Source organism: Ochotona curzoniae, unplaced genomic scaffold, assembly GCF_017591425.1.
Source record: "Ochotona curzoniae isolate NIBS_2020 unplaced genomic scaffold, NIBS_Ocur_1.0 contig_2754, whole genome shotgun sequence".
In the NCBI taxonomy this organism is placed as follows: domain Eukaryota; kingdom Metazoa; phylum Chordata; class Mammalia; order Lagomorpha; family Ochotonidae; genus Ochotona; species Ochotona curzoniae.
In genome coordinates this window covers 2,754,578-2,769,546 of record NW_024465582.1, presented here as the reverse complement: position 1 = coordinate 2,769,546, position 14,969 = coordinate 2,754,578, and the positions used below count along the sequence as shown (strand labels likewise).

General features: G+C 43.8%; 1 protein-coding gene across 1 annotated transcript in view; it reads right to left on the bottom strand.

The window, feature by feature from the left end:
• The window catches only part of ADCY2 (adenylate cyclase 2), a 273,347-nt gene that overhangs the window by 98,160 nt on the left and 160,218 nt on the right, over positions 1 to 14,969 (bottom strand). The gene's annotated exons all lie outside the window — the stretch shown is intronic.

Genomic DNA, 14,969 nt, shown 5'->3' with positions numbered 1-14,969 from the left:
CTCTCTGGGGTTTGCTCTTACTCCCAGATCACAGCTGCCTCTGCCCACACCGTCTGCAGCTGTGTCATAGGATCTTACTCTAAGCCAACGGTCAGAAGCAGATCGATTGTTTCCCTACCAGTGACCCTGGGAGGAACCCGGAACACTCCCAGGCCCTATGGCCAGAGGTCAAGGTTGAGCTCAGCCTCCGAATGGATTTGGCAGCCCCACCCCTTGTGATATGAGAACACACAGAACCTGACTCAGCTACTGTACAGTACTGACAATTCTTTAGGATTTGGGCTCCGTACTACCTTCTATGCTTGGCCTCCACAACTCTGTCACAGAAGAAATGCAATAATCTTATGTGCCATACTGGCATGGTCAACACACAGTGAGCAGGTGTTATCTTGCCAGTGTCAACGCGCATACGAGCAAGTGTGGCTATCCACATTCCATGAAACTTTTTAAAACTTTAACTTTACATAGTATTTTACATTTAAAAATAAGCATTTATAGTATTCACCCCACACCCAAACAAACAAACAAAAAACAGATGGTGAGCTGGGTTTGTCCTATAGGCTAAGTTTTATGACTTAAAAGGATGGTTTAGGGCCCAGCATGATAGCCTACTGGCTAAAGTCCATGCCTTGCACGTGCCGGGATCCCAAATGGGTGCCAGCTCAAATCCCAGTCAGCCCTGCTTCCCATCCTGCGCCAACCAGAAAGCAAAATGCACACCTGAGCCTGGTTGTTTCTTTGAAAGAGACTGCAGGTCCCTTCCCACCCTTTCTGAGGCCTCCTGAGATTAAGAGTTTCCCCACCTAAGATTAAAAGTTGAACAAAACAGTCGCTGTGTCCTTTTCTTGCAAAGAGGCTGGTACATCGGGACTTCTAAAATACTTTTATTTAGATAGAGAAAAAAAAAAATCCATTCGAGTGTAAGAGCAAACAAAAGTATCTCATGTCTGCACTCAATAGCTCATTTTCCAGCAGCCAGAATTCAGAACACATGTTGCTTGATCTACAGTGGCAACCTGCAATTTATGCAAGAAAGACTTAATTTAGAAGAACGCACATGTCATTTTTTCTCATAACCAAGAGTTACAATTAGGTTGATTCATATGCTGTCACGGGTGTCTCCGCCACACGCACGGGGAACAATGTGAAGTTTCTGAGGCAGTTCTGGGATCGAGGGGACTGTTGCACAGTGGTGTCATTAATACAAAACATCAACCCTCCCCGGTCCTGCTTGAATTCCCTGCTCTCATCCAAGCATCTCCTCCTATGACTGCATCATTAAATAGGAAAACCACCAAATTCACCCATCTCTCACTTTGTCTTGGTCCTATTCCACTTTTGGGAAATTACCGAAATAAGAAGCTCTATTACTGTCAAAATAAAAAAATGCCTCAAATGTTTCTCCCATTACCAAAAGGCATCTTAACATAGAGGGGAAACATTATTATTATTTCATCAAAATATTAATATTATTCTATCAAAACCTAGTTGAATAGAAATATTTTCTGGTGTTTGAAGTACAAACCAAGGAGCTACAGGCCTGGGGTTAATATGAGGATGTGCTTATTGCTAAAACTGCACGACCCAGTTGTCGTACTCACTTCACTCCTTGCTGCACAACTACCCTCTCCAGATTTATTTATATTATTTGAAAGTTTAATAATCAAAATCATATTAAGGAGAGATTTCACCAAGAAGAAAGGACATATTACATACAGGTGCAATCTTAGAGAAGCTAGCACATTGGACCGGAAGAATGGATATGGGAAAAATAGAGTTCATTTCAAACCAACCACTAACGAACCACTGAGTACTCAGCATAGAAAGCAACGCTTCATAACATTAAATAAAGGCACAACAGTATGGATCTCCAAGAAGGCCACACATACAGTATCACAAAAATATAAAAACAGGCAATTTAAAAATGATTGTCAGATTTTCTTACACATGATACATACTCAGTAAATGCTGAGAGGATAAATGTTACGGTGAGATCTCTGCTTCGTCCGTTCTACTTGGGTCGCTGCCATCTCAAATGTGGGACAGACAGATCAAAGCGCAGAGGCAAAGGCGGAGGGAGAGCTAACAGCTCCCCAGCACTTTGCACCCCGCGTGGCCTTCTGGGTCTGAGTCTTTATGGCTATGTTTATGTCAACTGTGCAGTGTTTTTATATACTAGGGAAATGAAGAAAACCTTAAAAATCAGAACAGTAAGCCAGTGGGAGTACGCTAGAGCAATAACTCCTTGGCTAGGTGATGAGCACTGTGCTCTGAGCGCTTCGGTGCTTCTTGTTCAGTGCCACACAGCAGAGCCTTGGCATGGCCACTCCTTCAAGTGCAGAGGCCAACTTGTTGCTTCTTAACTATGCCACTAGGTGGCTCTTCATTGGAAGTGGTTGCTTTCAAACTTGTTGGATCAGAATTGATGAGCTATGCACACATGTATTCATAATAAATAATGCAGAGCTACAACTACAATACCTACTTTCCCCACAAATTACATGAAATCTGCAACATTTTCTCTTCTAGTTTTTTGCTTGAAAATGCTAATTGCAACCTGTTGAACTGATTACATGACCTGGTAAGCAGTGCCACATACATTGGATAACGCCTGTCTAAATGGTCAAATACAAATTCCTCTGCCTGGCCTTCTGTATGCCCTAGGATGCTGAGTCTCATTTTCCATTGTGTCCCCAATAGTCCTGGACCTCCAGCACATTACTGGGTCTGCAGTTCTCTTAGGGAGTGCTCTCCTGAGCCTGTAACTCAGAGTGCATGTTTCCTCTGAGCCTCCTGTTCATCAGGAACTCTAACTCAGATTCACATCTTTGGCCATGACCTCTCAGGGCCTGCTTCCCACTCCTCTTGGGTAGGTATTTGTTGAAAGTGGCACATACTCCACCTTTAAAAGCCAGCATTTCACGTGAGCAACAGTTTGTGTTCTGGCTACTCCACTTCCAATCCAGCTCCCTGCTTACGGTCTAGGAAAGAAGTGGAGGACAGATCTAGTCCTTGGGACAATGCACCCACGTGGAGACCTGGAAGAAGCTCCTGACTTGGGATCAGCTCAGCGCTAGCTGTTGCTGCCATTTGGGGAGTGAGCCAGCAGAGACGATCTTTCCCTCTCTGTCTCTCCTGCTCGTTGTACGTCTGCCTTTCCAAGAAAAATAAATAAATCATAAAAAAGAAAGCAGCACACACACTCACAAAGCTTTCCCTGTTTATTCACCCTGTTAGGACCTGGGCTTGGTTCCGCACCACCTGCACCATTTATTTCATCAGCTTTTACTGTGTTTATTCCTTTCCTTGTTTCCTTTTAGGACATTCCGGTGGTGTAGCTGATCCCCTATCAAAGCCTCACAGGACCTACTGTTCCCTGTGGTATCCACTACTGTGGGTACAGTCAGAGTCATGCACATGTTGACACTGAGTTAAGTGTTGGGAAAATAGTGGACTAGAAATGGATGTCAAGCTACCCTGAAATCCATAGATCCTGGCAATGGGATGGTTCCAGGCTAAACAGAAAATCCCTGAAAACTGAGTGAGGTATTGAGCAACATCTTGTCTCTCATCAGATGTCACATCTTTGTGCTGGAATTTCAGAGAACTTCGCTTTCTCAATGGCAAGCTAACTTCAGATGACTACGAAATAAATGACAGGAAAAATGATGCCTGACAAGCTCTCCAGCTATAACCCTATACACTACCACGGTCTTTTTATTCCACAATTTAATAATCTCAATTCTGTTCATATAAATAATTTTTCTCCAAACCGATAATGTCTGGAGCAAACAGTTGTCCATTTTGGCTAGATCATTATTTTCAAATATATGCGTATTGTTTGTTTCTAATTTGCCTGAATGATCCATTGCCCATGTGTGTCAGTCAGGGTCCTTAAGAAAAGACAGAAATAGCAGTATGTTTCATGTCTCCCTATCTCTATATTGTCAACATTGGCACAAGTGACTAGAAGAACTGGGAACTTTCAGTTCCATAGGGATGAGATGGCATCACTGTTAGGGGCTGAAATCCTGTCTTGACATCTCCTAGTAACTGAGTTAGGCCATTCACTTTACAGGATAATCTTGCCTACTCAAAATCTATGGCTTTAAAAGTTAATTCCATTTAAAAACAAACTCCACAGAAAAATCTTAGTGTTTGTTCTAACCTCCAGGCACCATGACCTACTTAGGGTTACATATGAAGTTAATCACCACATCATGATTTTAAACAAACAAGGTGTGTTGTCTAGCGCTGTCCCAAGGCCTGGGACCACAGCTGTCCAGAGAATGATGTGTGTGGCCTCTACAGGACAGAAGAGTAGACCTAGGGAGCCCTGGAGACCACATCTCCACTTGCTCTGATTTCTACTTGAAGGACACAGCTACAAGCATATTTAACCTCTGACTAGCACAGCACAGGCCAGACCATGAATGGAGAAGCCAGCTGAGGGACTACGTAGGGTAAGGGCATACGTTTATTTGATGCCTCATCTCCTCCCTGTGAATGTGGTACGTGTGAATCTGCTGATCAAAGGAGACTGCCTGCTCTTGGCACTGACAGATTGTGTCACTGAGTCTCCTAATAGAAAGATCAATCTTGCCTGGACTGAACAAACTGCCCACCACATGGGAAGCTGCCTTTGTGAACATCCAGGTGGACAGCCAGGACATGCTGCAGTCACCCGTGATCACCTGGTGATGGCAAGCCAGCATGGGGTCTCATTTTAACGCCCACAAAGAAAGTCTGTCCTAGCCATCTCTCTTTGAAAAATGAACATCTTATTGAAAAACAGAAATAGCCCTTTGCAACTGAAGTAAATTTTAAAAAATGAGTTTCAATTCAGCTGTTAGAAAAAAAAAAAAACTCCTCATGCTTCTGAGATTGAACAATTTGTGGCAATATTCCTCAGGCTATTTCCTCCCATCTTTTGCTATTAAGTGTATTTATTAGAAACCTTCATGAAGAGATCTTTCTGAAATGTTCATATAGCCTTTATTTCGCTGGTTTCCATAAACAGAAAGAACTACTGTTACTTTGAAAAACCAGTCCCAACTTATAAACAAGGGTTTAGTGTGCTCAACCCGGAACTCAGAAGAATGGCTAGACTATTCCAGGCACTGTGGACCTCACAGGGGCCTCTCCACTGAGTCATAAAAACTGCCACCCAAGCCAAATTGCCAGGTAGCCTTGAATGTTCCCTAACTTCCAAAATTCCCAAGTAAAGAATTCCCAAAGAGCACTGAGTACACAGCCTCCCAACAGGAGAGAATCCTTGGATTTGCAATACTCAAGACTCTAGTGTTTGTCTTTGCTAAAAACCTGATCCAAGCCTATGGGCTCTGACTAGAAAGAGTTCCTCCACCAACCTAGCAGAATGCCTCATTCATGTTGGTTTTGTAAGAGAAAGAATCCCAGGAGAAACCTGAATAGGGCTAGATATAAAGAAGCCACTTCCCAGGCCCTTCTTGACCCAGTGGACACAACCACAGCTGTTCCTCTGCATGGGATTCCTCTTGGCTTCTGAGGCAGATGTCATGGATGAAGTCAGTTTTCCAGTTAAAAACTACAGTTCTTGGGCTAGCATTGTGGTACTGTGGGTTATGCTACCACCTATGATGCCAGCATCCTATATGGGTACCAGCTTGAGTTCTGGCTGCTACATTTCTAACCCAGCATCCTATTAATGCACTTGGGAAAGCAGCAGAAGGTGGGGCTAGTGTTTGGTCCCTTGCATCCACGTGGGAAACCTGGGTGGAATTCCAGGCACTTGGCATCAGCCTCTCTCCGCCTCTATGCTGAGGCCATCTGGGGAGATGGATCTGCAGTTGGTCTGTCAGTATACGTATTTAAACATGGAAATGCTCATAATGAGAGCTTTTCTGTCCCTGAGAATTTTATTTGGACTTACCTAAATGATTAGGAGGCCTTGCCTTTCTTCGCTACCATAAGACCTTTCTCAGTGGTCACTCATCAGCAGACTGTAAGTAGGAAAGAGCATTGGTATTCTTGGATCACCAACTAGTAATACTGATAGCAAAATATTTCACTAGGAAAAAAATTGCATTTTCCCATTATGTCACAGTAGTATTCTTCCTTATAAAAATAGAAATAACCATTCCATTAGAAATCTGAACCCTTATAATTGCTTGGAAGAATTTATTGTGATAAGCATGCCATGAGTATCCACACTGAATGAAAACGGTTAGGTTTTGGGTAATGTGTCACAAGACCTGGCATCTGGCCGGCAGAGCAGAAGCCTTGGTCCACACATGGGAACAGGTGAATGAATCAACAGGAATCATCACAACATCAACCAGCACTTGCAATACATACAACGGGAGGCAAAGGGTGGAAGTTATCTCTGAAACTGAAGACAGCACTGAAAAAGTAAAACCCGTGGACATCCGGCTGGGAGGGTGCCTACTGCTGAGGAGGCCTGGAGCGCTCACTCCCACGGGAGCAGACAGGCCCAGGGAGCTGGTCAGTCACTTGCAGAGAGCTTTGCCTTCTCCGCCTCCTTCACGGAGTAGAGGAAGATAGAACAAGCTCCAAGGATCTGTCCCTCTGCTTTTCCCTCCCGGGGGAAACAGAACACCAGGAAACCCGAGCAACAGCACTCTAACAACCAGGAGTGATCAGTCTTTACTGATGGTAAAAATTCTGAAATTGGTCAAATGGTGTTGGAGAGGGAAGGGAAGGCAGGCACCCGCCAAGGGCCTGTCCAGCCTTCGGCTCTGCTCTGTTTGACCTTTATCGTTGCTTTCTACATTTGAGAGCTGTGTCAATAAGCTTTGCTAATTTCCAGAAGATCACATTAGGGTTACCCTTTCCCAAACATATCTGAGTGTATATATAAGGGTACCTCAAAATTATCATGAAAAATTAAATTGTAAGTTTATTGTGGTGCAAAATTTTTACAATCCATGCATATGTTTTGTCTTCAAAAACCAAAGCTCATGGAAAATCATGCATGGGTTTCTTTTCTTTTTCTTTCTTTCTTTTTTTTTTTTTGTATTAGAACAAACTTACCTTTGGGCAAAACTATCAGCTCATTCATAAGTCATGGAGACCAGGAGGAGGCAGTGAGGTAAAATAGCTGTACAATTTCTGCCTAGAGGCTGAGGGTAGTATGTGCTCACTGTAGGGACTGACCCAAATCTGTAACATGTATGTTCCGCTCCCAGCATAATCCTAATGGGCAGTTAAAATCATTTCACAGATTTTGAAGAACAGGAAAGAGTGGCAAGGAGAGGTTAAACACCAACGCATCAACCAAGCAAAGCAAAAACCATGGGTTGGTCCTGTGATCAAGTTTGTATGCAACATTAGAGGCTGAAAAGCATACTGATTCACCCCATGGGAGAACCAGGTTGGCCTGCTCAGTGTGCGACTGCTGGGCAGTAGGCAGGCTGGTACAGGAAAAAGAACCCCTTCATTCTTTAGCCCAAAAGCAAATGTGCATTCAGCTAAGTTTGCTTTTCCTTGGAAATTCTACAGGAATTCTGCACAGGCAACCACAAGTTGTGCAAGGCACCACTGTTCCCAGCTCCAGCCCAGAATGCATCCCCTAAGCCCCCTCACGGTGATGGTTTCTTGAGGCCTAGCCTCTGCTCGGTGAAGTGAAACTTGACCAATTACTGCTAACCCACTGCTCCTTGCTCTCTGTCCCACAGAACACCTGCCAAAGCCCTCACCCGTCCACAGGGCCTGGCATGTTCATACACGAAAGTTTTACCGAGAAGGGGTATCACTGTGTGCCTCAGATGAGGATGCTGGGGTGTGGGGTAGCAGATGCGTGTGACTCCAAGCACAGCATCTTCTGGCCTCATGACGATGAGTCAAGCTGCCTTTCTGCTCACACTGATGTGCTGATGGCAACAGCACCACCTGAGGAGCTGTACCAGAGTGAGATACTTACGATGTATAAGAACAGCGCACTTTGCTCAGAGGAAAAGCACCACAAGAGCACAAATGCCAACGTGGCTGGCCTGAACAAAGTGCTCCAGCTGACCCCGGTGCTCACACAGACCGTACTCAGACTCCAGTCTAACACACAGGGAGGGAAGAGAACTACCAACGCTTGGCTGCTGTAACTGCCTCGCTAAGGCGGGAGCTTGTCCTGATGCTAACAGTCCTTTTCCTAGCACAGCATCAGATTTTGAATGACCAGAAGAAGAGAGCTGTGCGCACATATTAACTCATGATCCATTTTGATGAATCATTCAAACCATCAAAATCTCTCCTGTAAAGCAGAACAAAACTGAAAGTAAAGCATTTTGATGGTTCAAATGATCCATCGAAATGGATCATTTCTTGAATCCAGGTACACCTCAAAGCCTTTATTTGATTTTGTCTTTGAATGGCAATAAGTTGACTTGATGCACACAAGTGGAAGACTTGTAAATAAACTTCTGATTCTTGCTCCTCTCTTTCCCATCTGGTGTTTTTCATCAAGGATGGAGATCTGACTCTTGTCTCAAAGCAGTTAACTTAGTTCTCTCGTTGGAAGCTTTTGGCATTTCTCTATCACTACAGTGTCAGCAGAATAGCAATGAATCTGCTATGGGCATTTGCATGTCTGCTGAAAATGAAACTCAGGCTTAATTATTTTTCAGCATAAAAATCTGTAAATATTCACACTCTAGTCCCTTCTCACTAGCAACAATGTGGATATGTTTGGGGATAATAAAAATGCACAGTATACCTACACTCACTTGGGGAAGGTCATGTTGTGGTACCTAATTTATAAAGAGGAGACTGAGAGCCAGGATGAGCCAAGAAATTGGGTAACTTTCCCAAGGTCACAGAAGTATCAAGTAGCATAAAACCACAGCCAGGCTCTTAATAAATACAAAATCCTTCCTCTACACAAACCCTTCAGAGACATCTGTTCAAGGCACTACATACTAACCAGGCCAGAGCAGTAGCAGGCTTACTCGTGTTGTGGTGTTAACTGTTCCCAAGAAGCATTAATACGATATAACCGTGTGGCATGAATTAGATGGAGCTGGGTGTTTGAATGTGTAACCTAAGGGGACAGCTGTGACAAGCAGAAATCGCAACATGAGAAGTAGGGAACTGCACAGCAGAACGGGGGACAAAAGGAGAAAGGGCAGCCTTATGACAGGGATTCAAGTTGAAGAGGCAGAGAGGAAGGGGGAGTCAGGCACACAGTGGATATGGGAATGGGACCAAGTGCTTGGGCTTTCTCAGTTTACAAGGTCTGTGAGTCTGGATCACAAGAAAAAGTGGCAGAACTACTGAACCAAGATCAGTCGTCCAGGTGGGAAGAAGACAGGATGTGTGAGGGGCTGGAAGCTGGCCTGGCCAGGGCAGGGTCTCAGGAATGTGTGGATTGGTAGACAGGATCAGGGAGTGGGGAGGAAAGGGGGAGACAGAGAACTGAGACAGCAGGGAGTGATTCTCCAAGGACATACAACAAAGGTAGGGAGAAGGAAATGCTACAAGAATTCAGGATGGGATCAGAAGAGCCTTAAGTTCAGCAGCTGTGTCCAACTGAACACCAAATTCAGATGAAAGTAGTGAGGCTAAGAGCGGGTTAGCACTAAGAGAGTGAAGATTACTTTCTTAAGAAGCTAACGGATGAGTGGGAGGAAACAAGAGTAAGGATAGTAGCTTTAAGGCATCTAGGAAAAGGCAGCTTTTAGTTTTATTGATTTTTTAAACATTTATTTGAGATTGAGAGGGTAAGACAATGCGAAAGAGTAAGTGAGTGTGTTGGGGAAAGGCAAGGAAAGAGAGAGAGAACAAATGAAGAAATGAATGCATGGATGTTGAGACAGACAGGGAGCTCCCATCTACTAGTCTAACAGGTCACCCTTGTGGGCAACAGGGACTCAGTCACTTTGGCTATCTATTGCTGTCCCCAGTGTGCATGAGCTGTAAGCCCACATCAGGAGCCCAGTCAGACTCAGACACTCAGATAGGGATATCCCAACCGATATGTTAACCATCATGCCAAACACCCAGCCCTTTTAAAATTAAAAAACAAAAAACAAAAAACATACTGTTCATTAGCAAAGGATTACACAGGGGTCTCTTTTATTTCATACTCTACATTTGTTGTGGTCTACTTTATGAAAAAAAATGCATAGCTTTCAAAGTTTTAATACCACAATATACTTCTCTTTTAATTCCGTTTTTCACAGACAGAGGTTGCCTTGTATAAGACAAAGGAGAGATCATGACACAGTGCAATGCAGAAAGGTTGGTCATCAACAAGAAAGAAATCAGATAATACATTATGACCATCTATGTTATTCCTCAAGTCTGGGGTGCTGGACACTCTTACGTCTTGTCTGTGCATATTTTGAGATTCCAGAATTAAACGAAAATAAACAGAAGTTCACAGAATCTGAGAGCCATGGGGCATGTTTCATGGGGAGCTTGGCCACGGGTAACTGACAGCCCCCTTTAGCTGGAGCCTCTTGAACACTGATTCTGGCATGTGTGGGAGCTCCCTACGGGGCCTGCAGTGAAGACACACTGTGTGGCAACAGAATTGAAGTTCCTCTTTACTCCATGGGATCTCAATGCAGAAAGACTGAGCAGGGAGGCAGTGCAAGACTTCGTTTTCAGCAGCAGGAAGTCAACTTTTTCAAATCCATTCTCAGCTTGGGGACAACTTTAGGTTTGGTTTTCTTTAGACTAACGAGACATGTAGCCAGTATCCTTTATTTCATGGGCAAAGAAGCAAGCAATGAAAAGTTTAAACCCATCATTCTTTAGAGAATACCCCAAAATTGGTATAGTCTCTGTATGCACAGCAATACTGTGGTTTCAGCCTGCTCTATGTTTCATTTGTACATTATTTCTCCAATACAATAAAACCATGATGTCACTAAAAGCAGAAGATAGCAGCCATAAATTCAAATCTACTTTGCAAAAGAAGAGTATATTTGCCATAAAGAAAAATGCAAAATAAAATTTATTTAAAGACAAGCTGCACAAATTATCATCAGTAGCTTCGCCCCATTTCATGTTCGTTGGCATCAGCTCCTGGAGTCCACTGCACTTTAATTAAGATTTTTTTCTCTGTTCAATAAAGGATTAAAATGTCAGTCCTCTGTTTATAGGGACCCATGCATTTGAATGCAATAGGACTTCAGAGCCCAGGCTTGAGCTGTCCGTGGCCACTGCACTTCTTCAAAGGGCAGACTCTGTTAGCATTTGTCTCTGGGTGCTGATCCATCCTTGGCACTACTCTTTCCTGAGGATTCCTCTACACATTTTCCTCCTCAACTTTGTAATACATTCATCAGCAAAGACCTGTTATAGCAACCTTTTAAGTACCATACTCACCGATGCCAATATCTAACACTGCTTCAAAGACTCGTTACCCTGCAAACTCTCATGATGGTTGTGTCTGTGAGCCAAGTATTTTAATAAAGGCTGATTTAAATGCATGTTCTTTGTTGCATCTGTATAACGCTAACAAGCTGGGATGATTCCAAGCTTGCATTTTCTCTTTGAAAAAAAAAAAAAGCTACCTCCCCTCTCTTTCCACACACACACACACACACACACACACACACACACACACACACACACACACACACACACATTCTGTATCTATATTCTCCCACTAGAGGAAGACTGACAATTCCCACATTCACGAGGCTAAAATAACTCAAACGCATAAAAATACATCAGCCAAAATTAAGTTGGAAACTATGAAAAAGAATAAGACAGGTTCGGAAGAATCGGGAATTATAAATCCTTGCTGTTTAAGGCCTAAAAGGACCAAGCATGACTTTTGTGAATGAGGCTTGTGAAAGGTAAGAACTTGGCAGTCTCGGGGTTCTCTCACGGGAGCCACAGGATGCTAAAGGTTCAAAGATGGCACTGAACCTGGACAGAATTCAGAAGAGATGCAGTGACAGATCTGTGAAAGGCTCCTCGAGAGAGTGTGAGGAGTTCAAGGGGTTCAAGAGGAACACTAGCTTTAGAACTATTCAGAATAATGAAGAATATACAGAAATGAACCAATATCCTTATCACTAAGGAATCCCCCGTTTGAGTTCAGGAAGGCAGGCCAACAGGGACACACTTTACATCACTTCATCTGCCACTGAACTTCAGGGGGCTGCTGAGAGGGTGGACCACTCTGCCCCCAGGTGACTGCAGAGATGCTCTTGCACAAGAGACCTGGGCTAGGCCTCAACCTGAGCGTGAGCACTTGGGTTGGTACAAACACATCTGGCTTCCTCTAGCCACTGGGTCACCTAAATCCTGGGGAAGGGGTGACCTTGGCCATTAGCACGACAAGCCCGAGATTCTCTCCTATTGTTCTAAGCTCCTTCTACACTCCAGGATTCCAAGTTTCATTTGGATGGTGTAATTTTAATTTTTTTAAAGGAATCTGTGATGTAAGAAAGATGCTTAATACATCACATTGAGGGGGGAAAAAAAAGTAAAACAAGGAGAATTCCACACTGGACTCTGCTCACTTGGGAATGCAGCCAAGCAGAGAGGACAGGGCGACAGGGCAGCAGGGCAGCAGGGTGGACATCTCAGGCCAGAGCCGCTGCTTCCTGACTTTGCCCCATGAGGAGGCTTAGCTGCCACGGACAGCTGGTTGGCTTGTTTTGGCTTCTCAGGTCTGACAATTCCATTGGCCGCCGAATGACATTTACTTTCAGGTGAAACTCTGGCCCTACTTTGTCCACTCTTACAATGAGGACTTTGTTTTTTGCTAAACTCCCCTGCCTGCGAGCCTGGGAGTGCTGGACAGTGGCCCCCGAGACAGACTACAGTGGCACACACACACTGACATGTGCTAAGTGGCTAAATTGGTATTCTTTTACCAGTTCACCGTATAGTTTCACTTGAATGTACCTCTAAAATATAAACCTGGTTGAGGCTTGCATTTCTTTCCTAATTCATTCTCTTAATTTTACCTACAACCTTGTCAATATTTTGTTTCTTCTCATGCTTCAGGTGTAAAGCACTATTCTTTGTTTCAAAGCTGTTACTGGATTAGCCAGCAGATGGGATGGTATCCAGCTGTGGCTATGTAGCAAGTGAAGCACAGATTCCTAATTGCTCTTCCACATAAATCAGACAACCTTTCCATGCACCTCCTGTTGACATTAGCTTGCTCCACCTAACACGTGATGCCATCTGCCAATGCTGTGATGCAGACAGAAAGCCCTCCCTGGATGCTAGCACCATCCCTTGGGTTTCAGAACCATGAAGGGAAAAAGCCTCCACTCTCCACATTCATTCACAGCAACAGGAAACAGTGAGACCCACGACTTGTAAAGAGTCACCTACTGGCACTCCTTCCTTCTCCTGTCCAGCCTCTGCTGTTCGTTCAAGGATCCTTTAAGAACAGCACTCAGCTCATGTCACCACCTAACACACAATGGTAATTGATCCATAACATTTGAACATATGAAGGCCTCTTCTAGAGAAGTCCCAGAACAAAATTTCCTAAAATCTTGAGAGTATGCTGCCAACCCTAAAACAAAAGCTTCTTGTTCTCACTTCACAGCATGTGGGTTTGAAAAAAATATATATTTACTCTGATTCTAAGGAATATACTTCCTGAAGAAATACTGTGTTCTAGGCATCCAGCACTGAAGAATCCCAACATTCAAGATGCAAGTATTCAACTACATTGTAAGACTTTTTAAAATGAAAGTTTTTATTCTTCAGTGTCTTTTTTCTCTTTCTTTTTCAGAAAGGCCAGTGGCTTGTCTCTTTGCAAACAGGAAATGCTTCTCCTAACAGCTCTCACAGTTGTCCTGTCAAGTCTGTTCTTGAGCTACAAAAGGTCCAGGGGTGTCCTTGTCTGCCCATTTGGACCCTTCAGCTCAAGGGACTGGGGAGCACCACAGGCTTGTGGCTCTCTTGGTCTTTTTAGAGAAATATAAAATTCAGATGACATAAGCAGCCTGACTTACTGTTTTGATCATAGTTGTGACTGTAAAAATTAGGCTATATAATCTGTTTACTTGGATATGGACTGTGGTCGAAAAAGATGTTGGAGATTTTGGAAAACAAAGCTAAGCAGGTTCTGTCTGAACTGACCTCATCCAGTCTACTGATTGAGAACAACACTTTCTACAGAAACATTTGAGCCCCTGGGCATTCGATACAGCAGAGCCGCTGGTGAACACCACGTGCTGCTGCATGACCGAACACTGATGCATAGTAACTGCTTATCGATACCAATACTGAATACAACACCAGTTTTGATGAATACCTTTGCAATTCAGGCTGTATTAAAAATACAAATTTTCACACATCCGGAGATTTTCTTTTAGTATCAGTGAGAAAATCATTTTGACAGATGTACATCAGGGCCTAAAACCATGCTTGGCACAAAGCTGGTGCTCAATCAATGAACTACCATGCTAGCTTTCAAAAAGGAATCCAATGACTTCACATCCATGTGTGCACAAACAGAAGTGCAGTGCCAACATTTAAAGGATATTTTTTGGTCCCAGAATACATTTTGAAGTAATTTTCTAGCATGGACTAATTCAATGTAATTTCGCAAACACTAATTAGGGATCCACCATGGTGAGTAGGTATGATGATGAACTCTCACAGAGAGGAGGAACACGGTGCCCATGGAAGCCATGCTAATTACTGCCTTGCCAGACCAGGTTCCTGGCGATGAACACACAAGGACAGACTCAAAGCTGCTTGCTAATACCCTGCCACCACCTGAAGTAAGCATGTCAAACGCAGGATCTGCTCCAACACAAATCTACCTGGCCTGCTTCCAACCTGCTGCACCCCCTGGCTTCGCTGCTATACATCCTGCAGTCTTTGCTCATTGATTCCTCTGTAACTTTGCATTGTGGTTGGTATAATTTCCTGATGGGTGTTTTTATGCATCACCCCAACAACCACCCTAGGGTGGCTGCAGAGAATGACACCCAGCAGCTCTTCCCTCATCTGATATTAGCCCAACTGCAACCACCTTCCCCAGC